Source organism: Bos javanicus, chromosome 11, assembly GCF_032452875.1.
Source record: "Bos javanicus breed banteng chromosome 11, ARS-OSU_banteng_1.0, whole genome shotgun sequence".
NCBI classification, from domain to species: Eukaryota; Metazoa; Chordata; class Mammalia; order Artiodactyla; family Bovidae; genus Bos; species Bos javanicus.
The window spans coordinates 14,407,366-14,430,694 of NC_083878.1; the positions used below are offsets into that span (position 1 = coordinate 14,407,366).

The following is a 23,329-nucleotide window of genomic DNA, read 5'->3' on the forward strand; positions in this document are numbered from 1 at the left end:
GCTTGAAATAAACAGGCAGTCCAAGAAAAATGAGAGGCTGCCTCAGTTTCTCACCGACACCACTGACCCCTTCAGGTTGAATCCCTGGCTGCTGGAGCTGGACTCTGGCAAGAAAGGAAACTCCTCAAAACTGAGAGAGTTGCATCAGGCCCCTCACCCACAGCATGCATTTTGAGATCGCATTGGCACAAGGTGTTAGGGTTAGGGTTAAGGCAGAGGAAGCAGAGATCAAATTACCAACATCTTCTGGATCATCAAAAAAGCAAGAGAATCCCAGAAAAACATCTATTTCTGCTTTATTGACTATGCCAAAGCCTTTGACTGTGGGGATCACAACAAACTGTGGAAAATTCTTCAAAAGATGGGAATACCAGACCACCTGACCTGCCTCTTGAGAAGTCTGTATGCAGGTCAGGAAGCAACAGTTAGAACTAGACATGGAACAACAGACTGGTTCCAAATTGGAAAAGGAGTACGTCAAGGCTGTATATTGTCACCCTGCTTATTTAACTTATATGCAGAGTACATCATAAGAAATGCCAGGCTAGATGTAGCACAGGCTGGAATCAGGATTGCTGAGAAAAATATCAATAACCAGAGATATGCAAATGACACCACCCTTATGGCAGAAAGTGAAGAAGAACTAAAGAGCCTCTTGATGAAAATGAAAGAGGAGAGTGAAAAAGTTGGCTTAAAACTTAGCATTCAGAAAATTAAGATCATGGCATCCAGTCTCATCACTTCATGGCAAATAGAGGGAGAAACAGTGGAAACAGTGGCAGACTTTATGTTTTTGGGTTCCAAAATCACTGCAAATGGTGACTGCAGCCATGAAATTAAATGACGTTTGCTCCTTGGAAGAAAAGCTATGATAAACCTAGACAGCTTATTAAAAAGCAGAGACGTCACTTTGCCAACAAAGGTTTGTACAGTCAAAGCTATGGTTTTTCCAGTAGTCATGTATAAATGTGAGAGTGGGATCATAAAGGAGGCTGAGTGCCAAAGAATTGATGCTTTTGAACTGTGGTGTTTGAGAAGACTCTTGAGAGTCCCTTGGACTGCAAGGAGATCAAACCAGTCAAGTCTAAAGGAAACCAACCCTGAATAGTTATTGGCAGGACTGATGCTGAAGCTGAAGCCCCAATACTTTGGCCACCTGATACAAAGTGCCAACCCATTGGAAAAGACCCTGATGCTGGGAAAGATTGAGGGCATGAGGAGAAGGGGGCAACATAAGATGAGACAGTGGTTGGATGGCATCATCAACTCAATGGACATGAACTTGAGCAAACTCCGGGACATAGTGGTGAACAGAGGAGCCTGGTATGCTGCAGTCCATAAGGTCACAAAGAGTCAGAGATGAGTTAGTGACTGAACAATAACAACAACAAAAACGGACTTGAGAACTAAGTACAAGGCATGATCCTGGGTCCCGGGTTGTGGAGAGAAAGCTATAAATTACATTTTTAGGAAAATTGGAGTCATGCTGCATAAAGTCTATAGATTAGATAATAATGATATAGTAACACTAGATTTCTGATTTTTATAAATAGATTGTGGTTATGTAAGAATACTCTTATTCTTAGTTTAAGGGAGAAAGAAGTATGATATCTGAAATTTATCCTTAATGGTTCGTAAAGAAAATTTTATACTTTATATGTTCATCCCAATTAACTACATATTTAAATATATAAAATTATGTAATTATAGATCTATATATCTAGGTACCTACATATCATTTTGTTGGCATTCATTTAGCAAGATTTCTTTGTATTCTTCTTGCAACTTCCTTCTAAGTTTAACTTTTTTTTAAAGTTTAACTTTTAAAGTTCAAAGTTTGAAAAATAAATTTCTTTAGTAGAGGATTTCTCAGGGTTTTGATATCCATCCATTCATCCTTTCCACATTAATTGGGCACCTACTATGTGCCAACAAAATGGTCTAAGAATATCTAAGAAGAGCATTTTGTGGGGATTCTTGTCTTTGAAATACATTTTGGAATATGGTAATTTACCTGATCACAATCTACTCTGCCAACCCATTCATTATCTCCCAAATGGTAAATGCCCGGTCTTGGAGACTGTATTCCTCTCATGCCTGTGTGTCCCATAGGCTCAGGCCTGGGAGGAGCTTGTAAATGTTGATAACAAGGGGAGTAGGTGGGTAGGTGACTGAATGTTGACTTGTCACTGACTACTGCTTCTCGTGGGCGTCACTCCTGGACACTTTCAGCTGTGCCCTCCATGCAGAATTTTCTAGACTTCTCCAGGGGTCAACATCTTCACTAACCAGAGAGGGACTGTTTGAATAACAAGAATCCAGTGCCCTCACCTCACCCCGACCAAACCACCGCCAGGAGCAGAGATGCAGACACAGAGAATGGACTGCAGAGAGGCAGACATAAAGAACTGACTGCAGAGAGGCAGACACAGAGAACGCACTGCGGAGAGGCAGACACAGAGAATGAACTGCAGAAAGGCAGACACAGAGAATGGACTGCAGAGAGGCAGACATAGAGAATAGACGTGTGGACACAGTGGAGGAAGCAGTGGGCGGGACAAATTGAGACAGCAACAGACATGTCTGCACTACCATGTGTGGGTAGATAGCTGGTGGGAAGCAGATGTATAGCACAGGGAGCTCAGCTCAGTGCTCTGTAACGACCTAGAGGGGTGGGATGGCGGTTGGGAGAGAGGCTCAAGAAGGAGGGGATATATGCATACATATAGCTGATTCACGTTGTCATACAGCAGAAACCAACACAACCTTGTAAAGCAATTATCCTCCTATTAAAAATACATTAAAAAAAAAAAGGATTCCAGCCAAAAGCATGGTCACTACAGTGATACCAAAATACTGGGCAACTCTTTCCCTTTGACTCTGACTTCAAATCAGAGGAAGTGGAAGCCATAGTCACCAAGGCCTGTCACCACCACAGAAGGCTCTGGAGGTATTTGATCATTTGTATCTTACACCCTCTCCAGGATCACAGCGAGTGAAGACAAGAGTCCTAGACAGTGGTCTGAAACAGGAAGAGGAGGAAGTGCACATTTAAGAGTGAGTCAGCAGGTTCCATCAGCTTCTTTGGTAACCTCCTTGCACAGTGTCTGGTAAAGAGAGATCTAGACCACCTTGAGAATAGAATCGCGAAGAAACAGCCGCCTCTATTGACTGGGAATTCCTTGGTTGGTCCAGGTTTACAGCACTGTTTCCACCTCCTCTCTCCTCACCTTGCCTCACCACCTTTCCAGTAGATTCTCAAAAGTCCGTGTTTACAAAATTAAATGTGCCAATATTCATCACAGAAACTGGAGGTAGTCGAAGTTTCAAGAGATGGTAGGGTTTGATGCCATAAGACCATCTAAAAATTTTTAAATTGCTTTCCTAAGGTGAAAACAAAATACACAGGGAAACAATTTTCAACAAACCAGACTGACCTTGAAATGCTGCTTTCTAGATTTGGTGCATCGCAGCAACCATCCCCAAAGCAAGAACCTTGCACTGTCACACATGAATTGATGGCTTCATAAATCATCAAACCTTTGAGTTAAGTCACTGAATCCAGCTGCTCACCCATTACAAAAATCACTTAGAAAAATGCCACGGAAGATGCCTCTGTGTAAGTAATACGTGAAGAAGACCTATTCAGCAACTGTTTCTTAATCTCTCCAATGTACCTGCTGCGTGTGACAGCATTGTTGGAATTCTTGGCTGCAGAAATGTTACAACCACCAACGTGGAAGCTTTGCCTTACCTCTTGGTTTGCTGTCAGAGGCCAACCCTGAAAGCAAGTCAACACAGGGAAACCACTCTGCACCTGAAAGAGCGCGGGTGACCTCCTTTCCCGGGGCCACACACTGATACCACTGAAAGTGAATGCGACCACCTTGGAAGCCCCTTACACTGCAGCAGCTCACAGCATTCCCCTGCTAGTCACCCAAACACACCCTGACAATTTCAGCACTAGTTGCATTTTAATTCTTGAAAACTTCCTCCAAAGTCGCCTAGTTTCTCAACTTAAAATTGCCAATATTGCGAAACAAAATTGTTCTGACTCCTGGGTGTGGTCCTCGCTCATAAAATCCACATGGCCATTCTCAATCTGCAACCACAGCTACCCTTTTACTGTCCACTTCATTCCCAATCAGGGAGCTGAAGCAAGCACCTCAGCAGAGGAGGAGGGAGGGCAAGTGGAGGACAAGGGAGACAATGCGATGTGTTTACAGCTCTCTCCAACTGCCTTAAAATTTGCAAAGAGTCTTACCCTTCTGGTGCTGCAAGGACTGGTACCCATGTCATAAGACCCTCCTCTGCCCCATTCCATCCCCACTTTTCCTAGGTCCCTATGCACACAGTGAAGTTGATCCAAGTGGGCAATTTTTATCAAAGTAAGAGGTTTGCAATATTTATACATATAACCAAGCGTGAGGTGGGGGGACCCATGCCCTTTAGGAAACAAGAATTGTGACTTGCCACAAGATGTCAGTATATGTCCTCACACAAGTGAGCTCTTACATTGATATGGATGAAATTTCAGAATCAAAGCTGTGTACACGTTATACCCTGAGATTAACAAGAAAACACATTCCTGTTGCTTTTCTCAGTAAAGAAAGCAACAAAAGCCTTAGGATACATTTGATTAAACACCAAAATACAAGTGGGGTGGGTGACCTCCAATCTCACTGAGAACCCTGTCCACGTTTCTGAGCTTGGTGCCAGCATCTCTACAGGCTGGGAGCCTGGAGAAGGGAAGTGCTCACATATACCCCTCTTTTCTCTTCCCTCCCCATCGCTCCTCTGCCTCATGAAGATCTTGACTGGGTTCTAGACCCGAGAAAGTCTTCTCTCCCCAGTGATACCCCAAATTCAGGAATAGCTTTGAAGGAAGAGAAAGAGAGAAGGCGAACAAGTGAGTGAGAACCCAAAATAGAGAGGACAAACATTCCTCCCAGGGATCAGGGAAACCAGAGGAAAAGTCAGCTTCTGCTTACCTTTTTGCCATTCACAAAGAAAACCAATTCATCTGCTGTCATTGTCAACAGGTTGGGGGTCCCTGAACTCCAGGTACCTCACACCCGAGAGGCACTGCCAGTTGCCTCACTGCCCGGCAACTTGACAAATACACCTCCCCCAAAAAGGAAATGAAGTCAGCCCAGGGGAGGGACCAAGCTCAGAGCTTTGGGACACAGAGAGTTCTTGGCACAAGCCACCAGTTTACATAATCAAGGAAAATCCAAACAGCCATACACAGCTCATCACACCCCCAACACGTGTGTCCAAGAGCACAGAGGAAGACACGGTGGATACAGCCTTGGTGCTAGACGACCGAGAGTCTTAGGCCTCACCCACATGGCAACTGCTTCATCCCCCTACTTGAAGACAGAGAAGGGAGAGGGGCCATGGTCATGGTCACAGTCGGCAATAGAGATGAGTCACATCCTGCAAGTCCACACTTGCCATCTCACCATTTAGTTATAGAGGCCCAGACTGAGCACGTAACAGAGGGCTCACTCTCCCAGAGCTGGAGGAGTCTGGAGTCACCAGAGGCAGAGTCCAGTGCTTCAGATGCAAACTCTGGCATTTGACTCCAGCAGGTCTCTTCTCACTTTCAGAAGTCATTGATTTTCATCTGTAAATGGTCAAATGAATGACATCAAGCGCAAAAGGCTGAGGGATAGATGATGTATTTGGGAAGTGCTTTGTAAATTGGCAAACAACCGAACTTTTTTTTTTCTGTTGCAAATGTATTCTCAACAGCACAATAAAAATAATCCTTATAATAAACCATTTTTGAGGTTTCCTTTTTGTTTCTCTCTGTGAAACACCATAGATTAAACTGTCAGAATAACTCATAAACATATTTTAAAGTACTGCACCAAATAAAATATGCCTATCTTATAGTATAGGCCAAATTAATACAGAGCTGAAAACCTTCCCCATCCAGTTTCCATCAACTCCTGTATAAACACACATGCATATCACCTACCTGACACCACCAATGGGCTCTAAAGTCCAGCCCCCCAATGCCCCTCCCAGCTCTCTGTCTCTGTCTCTGACACACGCACATACACACCAGCATTCTCTCTGGTCTCCTACTCCGCTAGCCTCTCTGAGGTGGGTCACTTTCCCTATACCCCTTGAAGGATACAAGGAGGGAGAAAAGCAGACGTGCTTGTACAGAAGTAACTTAGAGAAACCAAAGACTGGCAGGACAACCATCACGATATCAACCAACGCCCCTCTCACAACAGCCTCCACTTAAGCAGGAGATGAAATTCCACTTGTTGGGCGGCTGATCCTCCCAGTTTGCCTCCAGATGTCTTGATTTTAGCACTAAAGCCTTGACGTATCTCAGTCCAGGGCAAACGAGGATGACTGGTCAACATAAAACAGTAGTTCTTACCCAGGAAGAGATGATGCCCATCCCAGGAGCCTTTTGGCAATGCCTGGGGATATGTCTTGGTGACAGCAATCATCAGTAATCAATCTATAATAATAATTCCAACAATAACAATAATAAAAGAGAGTTTTATCTGAGCCAAACTGAGGCCTACAGTTCAGGAGGCATTCTCTCCGATAGTTTTGAAAAACCGTTCCAGAAAATCATGGTTTGGGGAAGTTTTATATCTTGTCAGAAAAAAATTAAAACATCTACCATGATAAGAGTACATTTCTTCATAGTTTCAAAAAAAGACAGGTCAGCACATACACAGGGAGTCAGGAAAGTGCTGGTACCAGGAAAGGAGGCTTATCACCCAAGAAGCACCAGAACTGGTGTCCTAGGAAGGGAGGCATTTATTTTTTAAATGGACAGTTTCACTCTGGTCAATGCAGACCGTTTTTTCTTTATTGTTAAAGCAGATGTACAACATATATTTAATAGGTCACAAAACAGGCTGTCCTAGTTAGGATAAAGTTTAACTCATGGATAAGCCAGAATGACTTCCTCATGCCTCCATATGTGAATATTTCCACCATCATTTCCCTCTTCTGATCAAACAAAATCTTTGAAAAGAAAGCAGTGATGACCAGAATCTTTGTCCCTTGATGCCAGAATGGTTGCTCCCTACCCACAGGTCTCTCAAGGCTAGGACTTCCTCTCTTTTTATTTTTTATAGGAAAAGAGTTGCCCAATTATTCTCTTTGAAAGTGAAAGTCTCTCATTCATATCTGCAACTCCATGGACTGTAGCCTTCCAGGCTCCTCTGTCCATGGAATTCTCCAGGTCAGAATACTGCAGTGGGTAGTCATTCCCTTCTTCAAGGGATCTTCCCAACCCAGGGATCAAAGCCAGGTCCCCCGCATTGCAGGCAGATGCTTTAACCTCCAGCTACCAGGGAAGGCTAAATTGATTAATGGAACAAAGTAAACACAGAGGTATATGATGATGGGTAAACATTTTATAAGATATATTATCAATTATATCAAATTGTTGCTCCAACATTGTACATGTGCTTTTAGCAGTCAGCTTAGAGCAAAGAGCAGTACATATCACATGTACCTTGACAGCTAGGAAAAGAATAATAACGCATACTATGACGATGATAATCCTCTGTAAAGCAAGCTGAAGAAAATTGCCTATTACTGATGGACTGTAACCAGATTATTTAAAGGATCTGTTTCCCATACATCTTTTAGCTTTTTTGCAATTTTTTTTTCTAAATGTATAACCTACTTTTCCTCAGGTGTTGATATGAATGCAACAAGAAATGTGAGCAATGGCACAAACATCTCGTTTATCCAGCAAAAAATCTAAGGCAGCCCTGTTATCCAGTACTACCTGGACTAAGCGGTTGAGAGATGTCTGTTGTGCTCTAACGCTGTTTGCACTGTCCTCTGTCAAAAGTTTTGTCCTTTTGTCCTTTAACCAAAAGTGACTGATAGATTCCTAATCATCTCTCTGTGTACATATACTCCTGCACTAAGAATCAAGATTCCCCAAAGACTTTGCCACCAGCTATCTTGGTATTCTGCTAAAATGGATCTCTTGACTCCATAATGAAAAGAGAAAGAAGGTTCATCTATTGCCTTCTACAGAGATGATGGGCTAATTATTTTATTTACCATAATTATTTTATTTACCATAAAGACATTATGTGCCCATCTCTGAGAAGGTGGGTCAGTTCTAATGCCACATGCAAAGATAAAACTCCAGGGAGCACAAGCAATCTCACTGACAGCTTTGTTAACTGGAAGCTTTCTTAACACAGTATTAAAGCATGGATTTATTTTTTATTTTTTTTTGCAGGTTTTCCAAAAGTTATCTGTAGGACATTTAATATTTGAGAGTAGCTGGCATAATATACACACGTTATTCTCTTTGAGACGTTTGTTAATTAAGGCATACTTTATTTCACGTATATTCCCAAATATGACATTTCCATCAAAGCCATAGTAATATTGCCAATGTTTCCAGTTGTGTCTTGCTATTAATATAATATCAACAACTTCAGATATGCAGATAATACCACTTTAATGGCAGAAAGCAAAGAGGAGCTAAAGAGCCTCTTGATGAAGGTGAAAGAAGAGAGTGAAAAAACTGGCTTAAAACTTAACATTCAAAAAATGAAGATCACGGCCTCCAGTCACATCACTTCATAGAAAATAGGTGGGGAAAAAGTGTAAACAATGACAAGTATTATTTTCTTGGACTCCAAAATCAGTGCAGATGGTGACTGCAGCCATGAAATTAAAAGATGCTTTCTCCTTGGAAAGAAAGCTATGACAAATCTAGACAAATCTAAAAGCAGAGACATCACTTTACAAACAAAGGTCAAAGCTATGGTTTTTCCAGTAGACATGTCCAGATGTGAGAATTGGACCATAAAGAAGGCTGAGTGCCGAAAAACTAATGCTTTAGAACTATGGTGCTGGAGAAGACTCATGAGAGTCCCTTGGACTGCTAGGAGATCCAACCAGTCAATCCTAAAGGAAATCAACCCTGAATATTCATTGGAAGGACTGGCGCTGAAGCTGAAGCTCCAATACTTTGGCCACTGATGCAAAGACCGATTCATTGGTAAAGAGCCTGATGCTGGGAAAGATTGAGGGCAAGAGAAGAGGGTGACAGAGGAGGAGATAGTTGGGTGGCATCACTGACTAGTGGACATGAGTTAGAGCAAACTCCAGGAGAGAGTGAAGGACAGGGAAGGCTGACGTGGTGCCATCCATGGGTTCACAGAGAGTCAGACCTGGCGACTAAACAACAACAATCAATATAAGGAGAAAAAATTCTTATTAAACTCGTGTGAGTAACTATTATCATGAACTTAAGAATACTCCACATTCTGGTGGAAACAGGTAGAGAGGAAAGACAAAAGTTTTCATTCTGACTACAAAGGTTTAATTTACCAAATTGGTGTAAGTCATAATTAGCTTGGGCTTCTCTGATAGTTGAGTTGGTAAAGAATCTGCCTGCAATTCAGGAGACCTGGGGTTGATTCCTGAGTCAGGAAGATATGCTGGAGAAGGGAGAGGCTACCCACTCCATTACTCTTGGGCTTCCCTTGTGGCTCAGCTCGTATAGAATCTACTTGCAACGCGGGAGACCTGGGTTTGATCCCTGGGTTGGGATGATCCCCTGGAGAAGGGAAAGGCTACGCACTCCAGTATTCTGGCCTGGAGAATTCCATGGATTGTATAGTCTATGGGGTCGCAAAGAGCTGGACACGACTGAGCGACTTTCACTTTCATAATTAGCTTAGGGGAAATGTTTCCTTATATCTGAAAAAGAAAGATAAAAAGCCAGTAATATTTCAGATCACAAAGTCACTAAAATTATTATTCTATTTATCAGTTCATTCAACCCATAGAACTCATTCTTGTTTTGCTTAAACCCAATTTTTCCTTTAGTTTTATTACTCTTGCCTGATGATGGAAGGTGATAATGTCAGTGATCATCTCAAGAAGTTTGCAAGGTTTTTGTTAAGGCTCATAGAATTGGCCCAGGGAGACTGTGGACGATATACCCCAAGTAGAAAACACATTTATTTTCCAGTAGTTCCTTTGTCATTGTGAGGGCATCAGCCTTGCTGTAAGGGGAAGCTCTAACCCATCAAAAGAAAAGTGGAGTTTGCCAGGAATCCAGGAAGAGCCAAGCAGTCAACTTGAGTTTCCCAAGGCCCAACTATTTAATTTACAGCTATTCCTCACTCATCTTAATTCCTCTGATTTAGGAGCAGACATTTGCCATGTTACAAGGATGTCAGGATGGCAAAGTCTGACAATGAGAAGTTAATTTCCGCTGCAGTAGCATGGACTTTATCTATACATAACATAATCTCCGGAGAAGGCAATGGCACCCCACTCCAGTACTCTTGCCTGGAAAATCCCATGGACGGAGGAGCCTGGTAGGCTGCAGTCCATGGGGTCGCTAAGAGTCGGACACGACTGAGCGACTTCACTTTCACTTTTCACTTTCATGCATTGGAGAAGGAAATGGCAACCCACTCCAGTGTTCTTGCCTGGAGAATCCCAGGGACAAGGGAGCCTGGTGGGCTGCCATCTACGGGGTCACATAGAGTCGGACATGACTGAAGTGACTTAGCAGCAACATAATCTTCACAGATTCTTTTGCTGTTGCCTTCACATGTGAGCAAACTGGGCATTTCCCTGATGCTCAAGTTCAGTCTCTGTGAAAATGAAAGTCACTTCAGTCATGACTTCAGTCTTTGTGACCCCATGGACTGTAGCCTGTCAGGCTCCTCTGTCCATGGGATTCTCCTGGAAAGAATACTGGAGTGGGTTGCCATTTCCTTATTTAGTGTAGACTCAATTTTGATGAAAGATAACATTTCATGTCAGGACATATAAGACTTCCAGGAATTTCACATAAAAATTTCTGGGACACTTATTTTGCATATTTACTAACAACATAAAGATAGTAACAACATAAAGATAGTAACAACATAAAGAAGTAACAACATAAAGAAGGCTGAATGTTACTTTTTATTTGACAATGCTTCCCATGACAACATGCTGGATTAGTTTAGGAGAGAAAAATATTTCAAAGTTAGTTCTAAACCAAAGGACTTCAGTTATAATTTGAACATGGGAAATTTTTTCAAAATGTCAAAAAGGTTTTTTAAAACCTTTAGTCAAATAATTCACCATGGAAAAACATTTAGTCATTAATTTAAGCAAAGTGACAATAAAATATTTCAAAGGCAAATACAGAAAGACAACAGATTGCTATAATGTATTAAAAAAAAAAAAAAAGACCTTTCACAATCCATTATCAAAACAGATCAATATTCTGAGAAAACTTTGTCCTCCTAACAGAGAAAACCAAATTCTAGTCCTGACCACTATCTTTTCTCAGGTCACCTCTTCCACAAACCACCCACAATCTACCATATCTAAATTTGTCTATCTTCTTTCTCATTTAGAAATAACCAGATTCTGGACAAAATCACTTTCTTTTAACCTTAACAAAATGCATTTACATTCCTCATATCTTCTTTTACTGGAATCATATCCTACTTGCCTTGAATATTGAAATATTTTTCTTATTGTTTCTAGTAGGTTTAATTATATTACTATTTTTAACCCTTAAGAACCTTCAGTTCAGTTCAGTTCAGTTCAGTCGCTCAGTCGTGTCCAACTCTTTGCGACCCCATGAATCGCAGCACACCAGGCCTCTCTGTCCATCACCAACTCCTGGAGTTCACTCAGACTCACGTCCATCAAGTCAGTGATGCCATCCAGCCATCTCATCCTCTGTCGTCCCCTTCTCCTCTTGCCCCCAATCCCTCCCAGCATCAGAGTCTTTTCCAATGAGTCAACTCTTCGCATGAGGTGGCCAAAAGTACTGGAGTTTCAGCTTTAGCATCATTCCCTCCAAAGAAATCCCAGGGCTGATCTCTTTCAGAATGGATTGGTTGGATCTCCTTGCAGTCCAAGGGACTCTCAAGAGACTTCTCCAATACCACAGTTCAAAAGCATCAATTCTTCGGCACTCAGCTTTCTTCACTGTCCAACTCTCGCATCCATACATGACCACTGGAAAAACCATAGCCTTGTTAGCAAGCTGCTAATTAGAGAAAGGAAACTCCTCAAAACTGAGAGAGTTGCATCAGGCCCCTCACCCACAACATGCATTTTGAGATAGCATTGGCACAAGGTGTTAGGTTTAGGGTTAAGGCAGAGGAAGCAGAGATCAAATTGCCAACATCTGCTGGATCATCAAAAAAGTAAGAGAATTCCAGAAAAACATCTATTTCTGCTTTATTAACTATGCCAAAGCCTTTGACTGTGTGGATCACAATAAACTGTGGAAAATTCTTCAAAAGATGGGAATACCAGACCATTTGCCCTGCCTCTTGAGAAATCTGTATGCAGGTCAGGAGGCAACAGTTAGAACTGGACATGGAACAACAGACTGGTTCCAAATCGGAAAAGGAGTACGTCAAGGCTGTATATTGTCACCCTGCTGATTTAACTTATATGAAGAGTACATCATAAGAAATGCCGGGCTGGATGTAGCACAAGCTGGAATCAGGATTGCTGAGAAAAATATCAATAACCTCAGATATGTAGATGACACCACCCTTATGGCAGAAAGTGAAGAAGAACTAAAGAGCCTCTTGATGAAAATGAAAGAGGAGAGTGAAAAACTTGGCTTAAAACTCAGCATTCAGAAAACTAAGATCAAGGCATCCAGTCTCATCACTTCATGGCAAATAGATGGAGAAACAGTGGAAACAGTGGCAGACTTTATGTTTTTGGGTTCCAAAATCACTGCAGATGGTGACTGCAGCCATGAAATTAAAAGATGTTTGCTCCTTGGAAGAAAAGTTATGACCAACCTAGACAGCTTATTAAATAGCAGAGACATAACTTTGCAACAAAGGCCCATCTAGGCTACAGTTTTCCAGTAGTCAAGTATGAATGTGAGAGTTGGACTACAAAGAAATTTGAGAGCCAAAGAATTGATGCTTTTCAACTGTGGTGTTGGAGAAGACTTCTGAGAGTCCCTTGGACAACAAGGAGATCCAATCAGTCCGTCCTAAAGGAAATCAGTCCTGAATATTCATTGGAAGTTTTAGGTAGTTAGAATAGGAAAAAGGAGTCCAGAATGGCGGTGGCTGAAAGACACGGAAGGGAAAAGCCCTCGAAAATAGAACAAAGGAAAGTCTGAGAACCAGAGTGAGGACCTCAGGAAGAGCAAACAGCACCCCCGGCTAGCCCAATTTACACAGGGCAGGCCCAGGGGGAGGAAAAAACATAAAAAGAGGAGCCAAAGGGCTGGGGGTGTCTCTCCCCTGCGTGCACGCACTCTCTCTCTCTCACTCTTCTTTTCATGTCTTTTGGGTCAGCATACCCTCACACCTCGAGGATCTATTTTCCTTTATTTTCTAAATAAAACTGAGCAGTAACATAGAGCTGTAACACTGTCCGAGATTTGTGACACGCCGAGGGCTTTAACGTCTGTTCCTTCAAATTTTTGTTGTGACGAGACAGAACCAAAGAAATTATACACTCCCCTGAGAGAAGGACTGATGCTGAAGCTGAAGCTCCAACAGGACACGTGATGCAAAGAACCGACTCATTTGAAGAGATCCTGATGCTGGGAAAGACTGAAGGTGGGAGGAGAAGGGGACGACAGAGGATGAGACAGTTGGATGGCATCACCGACTCGATGGACATGAATTTGAGTAAGCTTCGGGAGTTGGTGATGGACAGGGAGGCCTGGTGTGCTGCAGTCCATGCAGTCGCAAAGAGTCAGACACGACTGAGCGACTGAACTGAATTGGCACAAGGTGAGTCATGCCCGGCCATAAAACAATTGACATGGATCTTAAAGAAAGGCAGATTTCCAAGCAAATACATAGTTCATTAACATAGCTTAAGAAAATATTTCCGTAAGAAAAACGCATTGGTTAGCTCAAGGTTTGAGATGGAGTTAAGTTTGGGCAGAACCAGGTGTCACCATGACAACACAGGATTAGAAGAGAAATTTTTAAAAAAGCGTCTGCCACTTGCAGTTTATTTCCTCCTGCCGCTTGGGGACCTCTGGCCTCAAGTGTCCGACACTATTAACACTCTCGGATGGAACCAGAACAAGAGGGTGGGAGTGAGGGGACATGCGGTATAGTCAAGACCCACACTCCTTGATGTATGACCCACAAATGGGAGGATAATCAATTGCAAAGGTTCTCCCCAAGGAGTGAGGAGTCAGAGTCTCCCATTGGGCTCCCCAGCCCAGGGCTTCTGCTCTGGGAATATGAGCTCCCAAAATGTTTGGCTTTGAAGGCCAAAGGGGCTGGCTTTGGGAAAACTCAGAGAGCTATGGGAAACAGAGCCTGTACTCTCAAAGGATGCACAGAAAATTTCACACACTCTGAGACTCAGGGCAGAAGTATTAATTTGAAAGGAACCTAGGTCAGACTTGCTTGCTGATCTTGAAGAATCTCCCAGAGAGGAGAGGTGGGAGCAACTGGGACTGACCCAGGGTACACAGAGCCTGGAAGCAGACATTCTGGGGGAGCTCATTCTACCAGGAGGACACCAGTGCCGCTGAGCACCATTTTGGAATTGTTATAGTAGCCACAACCCAAACATTGAGAATAGACACACACGGACAAAGAAGGGGATCCAAACACAACACTAAAGACAGTCATAAATCACAAGGGAAGAGAGCAAAAGAAGAGAAAAGGAACAAGAAAGAATTATAAAACAACCTCAAAACAATTAACAGAATGCAATATTGCATACCTATCAATAATTAAATATAGGTGGACTAAATGCTCCAGTCAAAGACATGGAATGACTGAAAGGATATAAAAAGAAGACTCATGTACATGCTGCCTACGAGAGACTCACTTCAGATTTAAAGACACACAGAAACTGAAAGTGAGGAGATGGAAAAATTATTTCATGCAAATAAAAATGAAATGAAATCTTCAGTAGCAATATTTGCATCAGACAAACTAGACACTAAAACAAAGACTGTGACGAAATACAAAGACGTTTTTGTTTGTCTGAAATAAAGAGTTTTAATTACTCACCTCTATTATTTATACTATCATTTCTCTTTTTTTAATTTTTGCCTTATTATACTGGTTATTATCTCCAGACCAATGTTATATAGAAGTGATGAGTAGATATCCTTGCCTTTTTCCTGACCTTAGAGAGACCAATATTTTTTATCTGTCGTTTCTCCTAACTAAACAGTGAGATGGGAGCTTCCCAGGTGGCTCAGGGGTGAAAAATCCACCTGTCAACGCAGGAGATGCAGGAGACGCAGGTTGGCTCCCTCTATCAGGAAGCTCCCCTGGAGGAGGAAATGGCAACCCGCTCCAGCATTCTTGTCAGGAAAATCCCATGGACAGAGGGGCCTGGTGAGTTTCAGACCATGGGGCTGCAAAGAGTCAGACACAACTGAGCACACACACACACACAGAGTGAGATTCTCCAGAGTAGGAATTACGCCTTATTCATGTTTGCGCTCTCTGTTATGCCTGACACAGAAAGTGCCTGTCATTTAAGAAGAATTTAGTAAATGTTTATTGATGTATTAAATAAATGACAGCAGAAATGCACTGGGCCATAGTCCGTTGTGAATCCTCAACACATTTGGAAGTGGTCTCTTAAAATGAAATGGCAGCTAGTAAACAGGCAATGACTAACAAGGAAATTTTTTAAAGAGTTAATGGTTTCAGGGAACTTCCCTGGTGATCCAGTGGTTAAGACTTTGAGATTCCACTGCAGTGGGCACAGGTTTGAGCCCTAGTCAAACTAGGGAAACTATGCTACAAGGTGAGGCCAAAAAAAAGAAAAAAAGTTGGTGGTTTCAGATTCTGAGTTTTATGCAAATATCACATTAAACTGTCTAGACATGTCCAGGAGAAAGTGAGCATTTTGACCAGGATGCTAAGAAAGACACATTGCATTACCCTGACTCTGAAATTCTAAGCGCACTAAGAACTGCCAATAGTAACCAAAACATTCAATTTTGCCAGCTGTGGACCTCAAATATGCAAAACTATAAAGTTGGCTAAAAACGATAAAAAACTGAAAAACTAGGACTTGTGGAAAAATAGATTCATCCATCTGATATTCATCCACAAAGTACCATGGCTTTCAACCAGACTGTTATTGAAACTTTATCATCAGGTTCAGCAGCAACTGCTGATCCGGAGCTTTTTGAAAAATAACAAATAATAGTAAGTACCATCAATGATTGAGAACTTATGCTAAGCATTGTGCTAAGAGTTTCAAATACTTTATGTCTTATCACCCATCTACACTTGGAGAGGTGCACTGCATCCCATTTTATAAATAAAATATAATGCAGATTAACACACATATGTTAAATTTAGAAAAATGGTACTCGGGGGCAGGGAAGAAGAGGGGGACAAATTGAGACACTAGCATCGACATATATACACCACCATGTGTAAAATAGATGGCTAGTGGGAAGCTGCTGTGCAGCACAGGGAGCTCGGCTCAGTGCTCTGTGATAACCTAGAGGGGTGGGATGGGAGATGGGGAGGAAGGCAGGTTCACAAGGGAAGGGATATATGTATACGTTCAGCGGATTCACATTGCTGTATAGCAGAAACTAATACAGCCTTGTAAAGCAATTATATTCCAATAAAAAATATTATGTGGAGATCACATTATTCCTAAAGATGACTTTTACCTTAAAGTCCATTTTATCTAAAATTATTATCTTGTTACCAGCTGTCTTTTGTTTAGGATTTATGTGTTTCATCTTTTTCCACCCTTTTCATTTTTAACCTTCCCATGTTTCTAAGTTTCTGGTACATCTTTTGTAAAAGCACATGGTTGAATTTTGAATACTGTTCTCAAAATCATTCTAAAGTCTATTTTAACTAATATACTTACATCATTTGCATTTTATTGATTACACATTTGGGCGTGTTTCTACCATTTTTCTTTGTGTTTTCTTTTGTAGAATTTTTTTTCTCTTTCCTTTTTTTTTTAAAAAAAATATTGAGTTCCTGGCATATTTACTTTTTTATTACATTTTTTTCTCTTTTCTAGCTTGGAAGTTTCACCCTGCATTTCAGTTCTTATAATGGTTGTCCTTGAATGTTTATAATTTATAGGTGTTTTTAAAATTGCTTTGGTTCACTTTAAATGTTCTATTATTTTCTAAACCAGCCATAGTTTCAAGCCTTGAACCTTTTCTAAGACTAATCGGTCAAAAACTTAGCAATAAAAGTGCCAGAAGAACAACAGAACTGTTAAGAAAAGTGTCTGGTAGGTATGAAATATAAAAAATATTGTATGCAAATTGCAAATGCTTATAAAACTGGAAGCATACAGACCTCAAAATCTTCATAAGGTAAAGGCAGAAATGTTGACTTGCAAGAAAAGGGAAAATGACTCCTTTTATCTGAAAAAAAGTGATTTTTTTTTTTAAGGTGGAAGGAACTTTTGCAATCTAATCCAAGCGCTTTGTTTTAGAGATGAGGAATATGAAATCCAGAAGGTGGAAATAATTTGCCCAAAATGTTGATCTGTGGGCACAAGATACACCATGAGATAATGTCTTTTTCTGCAGCTGTTCCGGATGGAGAGGTAGGTCAAAATCCAAGCATGAAATAATAACTGTGAAAACAAGGTCATTTTACATTAGTGTTTCCATCCATGTAGGCCTAAGAGCCCACTTATACCAATCAAGGAAAAGGGGAGCCTTTGGGCAGATTAAAAATAAAAGCCAGTTGTGGACAGTTATGGTCAACTGACTGATTTTTATTTGCCAATCACATGCCCATGATCCAGGTAGCTGCCACCAGGGTGATGGAATTTGCCTCCATTATTGGCAAAATTCAAACTAATTTTCCAGTACGTGGGTCAGAGTACCTCTCCACACACTGAAAGCTTTTTATTTACCATCTCTTTACCAAACTAATAAAGCCTAACAAATTAATCTCTAACTGTTGATCACAAGTTCACTAGGTGTATCTACAAAGAATGGAGCTTCCACAGAAAATCACCCATTACTTTCCAAACACATCTCTTATGCAGTTTGGAAGAAGACTTAAATAGTTCTTTCCAAGCTGATGTTTTGCAGAATACCAGTTCTAACAGGTGTTTAAGGGATCTCTGGAAAAGGTGTTCTAGGGTCAAATACATAGAAAAGCTGGATCAAACAAAGCTTTAAAATGGTCAGTGCAAGTCTTATCAGACACTTTTTTGTACTTAATGCTTTGTGTATGGAGAGTTCCCCAGCTGATTCAAACAAGAGAATCTTATTCTCATAAATGCTTTCACAGAGTATATGTGGGAAAATATGATCAAAAGAAATACAAATTTTGCCAACAGCATAGTATCTTTCTCACTAAGCTTTTTTTTTTTTTTTTTTTTAGTGTTGTGGAATATATATAACATAAAATTTATTATTTTTTACCATTGCCACCAATTTTAACTGTACAGTTCAGTGGCATTAAGTATACTCACAGTGTTGTGCAACCATTACCAACATCCCTCTCCAGATCTATTTTCATCTCTTCACACTGAAACTCTGCACTCATTAGACAGTAACTCCTCATTCTCCACCCCCTAGACCCTGGCCACCACCATTCTACTTTATGTCTCTGTGAATTTGACTCCTCTCGGTTCCTCACATAAGTGGAATCACGTAGCATGCTTGTGACTGGTTTATTTCACTTAGCATAATACCTTCAAAGGTCATCCACATTGTAGTGTGTATCAGAGTCTCCTTCCTTTTAAAGCCAAATGATATTCCACTGTATATATATATATATATATACTACATTTGTTTATCCATGCATCTATCGATGGACACGGGTTGCTCCCATCTTTCGGCTACTGTGAATAATGCTGAAATTATTTATTAACCTTTATTTACTGCAAATTTCACTCTGGTTCTATTCTTGAAGTTGAAAAAACTTTGTCCAGAACATTCCTTTCACCCACAAAATCCTTTCTGATGAGTAAGGATTTCTGGCCCTGATTAAGGTTCTTAAAAGCATTAGATGGCCTGGTGTCGAAACTTCCCACAGATACTCTGTTTCACTGTTTCAGGGGAAGCATTTGGCTAGGTTTTGGAAGCATTTGAAAGGTTCCCCTAGAACCGTCCAAAGAACACATGTAGCTGTCTGACTATTCCTACTCCTCCACCCAGCCCTGTCCCTTTCCATAATAAGAAAGTCCTTTATACAACATGACTTCAGATCCAGATGGGAAATCTTTAGAAGCCTCCTGTGGGCAACAGGCAGCGAGATGTGTGACTTATCCTTGAGGATCTGTTTTTTTCTAATTGGATAAAGCTATTATCCTCTCAAAGGAAAACCCTTTCATCGAGTATTAAAAACCTGCAGTTAACTTATTGGGTTGGCCAAAAAATTCATTTGGGTTTTTCCATTAAGCTGTTACCGGAAAACCCAAACAAACATTGTGGCCAACCCAATATTTACTGGGATAGAATTTTATTGATCTCCATCAAAGATCTTGAAAGCCTTAAAGAACAAAGAGGAGGTCCTGTGAGGTACTTTGTGCTTTTTAAAGCCTGCAAAGCATGAGTCAGTATCCTCTCCTGTTGTGTAAAATGGGAAGAAAGTACAGGGATGCTTTTAGAAATAAGCAGAAGACCACTTTGGCCAGTCAAACAATAGTACAGGAGGAAACAAGGCTAGGAAACACTAGAAAAAAAGCTTTCCTCCCTGGCTTCTGGAAAGTTACGTTATTAACATCTTCCAAGAAGATAATGGGAATATTAAGAAGTTGAATTATCTGTTCCAATGGCAGGACGCAAGGGTCTGCCTATGCTGATTTGTACTTGATACCTTCCTCTTCTTTAAACCGAACCTTGTAGCTCCTGACTGTGCTGATTCTGGGTGCCCTAATGCTCTTGAGCCCATCCAGATGACCAGTACTTTGAGATTTAAATAAAAGTTGGGTTGGACTTGATCCTGCACATATGAGCACACATACTCCTTTCATTACAATTCACTGGGAATTTTCAGAAGCTTGTATATTCCAGTCATTGTGATTCTGAGTTGGACACCGCGGGGCTCCTGGGCAAATAGCTTTTTTGTGTCCCTCATTTCTTGATTACAGGAAATAGACTTCATTCAACCTCCACAACCTTCCCTGAGTTCCATGGGGCAGGTTCAAACAGTTGCTAATTAGGGAAATGAAGTGCTGAAGAGATGAGGAAGGAATAGTCAAAAGAAACAACCGGAATCCTTGGGTCAGAGTTCTGATTCCCCCTCAAGGGATGTACATAACAATATCTTTAAGTTGTTTTGCAAATACTGAAACCCCCACCAGTGGGAGAAATTAAAGGTATGCTGCCCACAAACACAGAGACCCGGGACCAGTTGGAACCTAAATGTTGGTGATGCTGCATCCCACTTACCTCACCACCAACCAATTAGAAAAATGTCCATAAGCTGAACAAGTCCAGTACTATAAAACTCCTCACTAGCCCCTTCAGGTTGGGACACACAGTTTTGAGGGCATTAGCCCGCTGTGGCGCCCTTTGCCTGGCAAAGCAGGCTATTCTTTTCTATTTCATCCAAAACTCTGTCTCCAAGATATAATTCAGTGTTGCAGTACAGAGGCTTGATTTGACTTCAATTGCTTGATTCATCCTATCCTTTGATAGAATTCTCCTACTCTCTGTCATCTTCCCTCCTGCAACGTTTTTTTTTTTTCTCCAACTTGTAGCAACCCAAAGCTGGTGCTCAGTCTCTTTTCCTTGTTTTTCCAAAGCACTACCACATAGGCACTTATGAAGAGAAGGGTTTTATTAAGAATCTTGAGACACAGACAGGGAGATCACAGCCCCTACAAATTCCCTAAGCTTGGATACAGGATCTCTGCCTATCTCTGCTCAGCTGTGTGCATCTCAGTAAGTCCTCTCCCCAACACCCACTCTCCCTTTCCCTTAGAAAATTCCTTGTCCCTTTGGTGAAAGGAGGAAAATAAAGGAGATAGGGGCTGCCTCACCTTGCCCCTGGGCTTTCAAAATTCCGCTTCCATCATTTTTGCAGAAATGGTTTTTTCTTCTTTGATTGATGCCAGCCAATCCAGAAAATTTTTTGAGGGATACTCTTTCATGTCAAAACATAGTTATCAAGATATTTTGTTAAATGCAATTCGTTCTCTAAGAGTCAGAGTTTACTCTTCACTAATCAGTATTAAACCTCTTCCTGATGACAGCTGACCTTTGCTCAGATCTTGCACATTTTTCTAAAGATACTGGGGGCTAGACAGAAATTAGGGCAAAATCCCGGTTGAGTCTTTTGCTGGCAGAATGTCTAGAAATGTGCAATCTACATTCACATTGCAGTTTCCCCCTTGCCGGCCTGAACTCCATGCCCAATTGTAACTGCTGCTAAGTCATTTCAGTTGTGTCCAACTCTGTGCGACCCCATAGACGGCAGCCCACCAGGCTCCCCCCTCCCTGGGATTCTCCAGGCAAGAACAATGGAGTGGGTTGCCATTTCCTTCTCCAATGCATGAAAGTGAAAAGTGAAAGTGAAGTCTCTCAGTCGTGTCCAACTGTTTGCGACCCCATGGGCTGCAGCCTACCAGGCTCCTCCGTCCATGGGATTTTCCAGGCAAGAGTACTGGAGTGGGGTGCCATCGCCTTCTCTGAATTGCAACTGAGCAGGATGCTATGGGGCGTTCCTGGGACAAGACCTTTACCCATTCCTCTCTGCTTTAGCTCCTGTCTGAAATATCTAAATAACAGTATTTGATGCACATTTCCTGAGTCACAGATACGAACAGTTACAGATATGAAGCCCACCACCACCACCACCACCAAATGAAAGACTTCACTACTTGATACAATGAGCCCATAGCCTCAGACGTCCTAGAGCCTGGGGACTGATTATGTTAACCCCTGTGACACCACCCTGTTTCCTCACCATCAACCAAAGACTTGTGCACAAGCTGATCACAAACTCCCTTAGCTGGCTCTTAAAATGCCTTGCCCAAACTCTTTGGTGAGCTCAGGGCTTTTTAGGGTACTGATAAAAAAAAAAAAAAAAAAAAAGATGTACCACGTGAGAGTGCAAGCTAAGTTTTATTTGGGGCAAAATGAGGACTGCAGCCTGGAAGAGAGTACCTCAGACAGCTCTGAGAAACTGCTCCAAAGAGGTATTAGGGCAAGGTCAGTATATATGATTTTCATGAAGGGGAAGTTCAGTGTAATCAAGTACTTATTTTACAAAAGGTTTTCTGCTAGTCACAAGAAGCTGATATCACCATGAAGGGATTTAGTGCTTTTCTAGATATGAGGAGATACAAGGATTGGGATCATGAAATCAGTTCCTGACATTATCTATCTGCAGACCTGTTTCACCAGTTTTCCTGGAGCATAGAATGCCTCCCTCTCCACCCCGAACCCCTTTCAGGGCATGTCAAAGGTCAACAGCTACAGCAGCACAAGATGCAATCAACACAGAGAAAGTTGGCAAATGTCCTTGGCAATCACCAATTTGGAGCTGACAAAGGCATGAGCCACTGGACTCCTTGCATGGCCCTGCAACAGAAATTTTTCTGCTCCAAACTCTGACATTTCGGTTTGTTTGGCCTTGCTGTGCATCAAGCACACAAACTTGCTCTAAGAGCATCTCTGTGTCAACACTTCCCAGCTCTGTCTTGGAAGTCCAGTTACATTTTCTCATTGAGCATGGACTTCTAAGGTTTGCTGGTTGAGGACCTTCACCTCTGTACCTAAGGCAAGATTAAGATACCAGAAAAAGTGCTAATATTCATATCTTCAAAATACATAAGAGTGACTTGAAAAAGAGGTGCAGTGCTAAAAACCAAGTCTAGAAATTACAGAGAATTTTTACTCTTCTGGTGGAGGCTGCAGGATTAAAATTCCACAAGGTAATTTCCAAAAGAATTTTCTTACTGACTCATCTGGGCTCCTCTCCCTGCTTTCTGCAGTTCTTTCATATTTACAGTAAATTCCACCTCGATTGGCAGGCAGTCTGTATCAGCAGAGAGAAAACATCCTCTGCTCCAACAGGACTACAGCTATACTTGTTAGCACTAGCCTCTTGATTTCAGAATCCTTTTGAAGTTAGAATCTGATCCTAACTTACAACATCTGCCCATCCTTCCCTGTATTCATACCATCTAGAGCTCCCAAGGGCTTCCTGGGTAAAGAATCTGCCTGCCAACACAGGAGTCAAGGGTTTGATCCCTAGATCTGGAAGATCCCCTGGAGTAGGGAATGGCAACCAACTCCAGTATTCTTGCCTGAAAATGTCATGTACAGAAGAGCCTGGCAGACTACAGCCCATGGGCTCACAGCAAGTCAGTCGTGACTGAGCATGCACACATACAGAGCTCCCAAACTTGCTGCTTG

General features: G+C 41.7%; 1 protein-coding gene across 2 annotated transcripts in view; it reads right to left on the bottom strand.

The window, feature by feature from the left end:
• The window catches only part of XDH (xanthine dehydrogenase), a 106,811-nt gene extending 101,692 nt beyond the window's left edge, over positions 1 to 5,119 (bottom strand). For both annotated transcript variants that reach the window (XM_061432014.1, XM_061432017.1), the window contains exon 1: positions 4,992 to 5,119. The gene's annotated coding sequence lies outside the window, so the exon portion shown is untranslated. The remainder of the gene's footprint in view (positions 1 to 4,991) is intronic.
• Between the last annotated feature and the right edge of the window lie 18,210 nt (positions 5,120 to 23,329).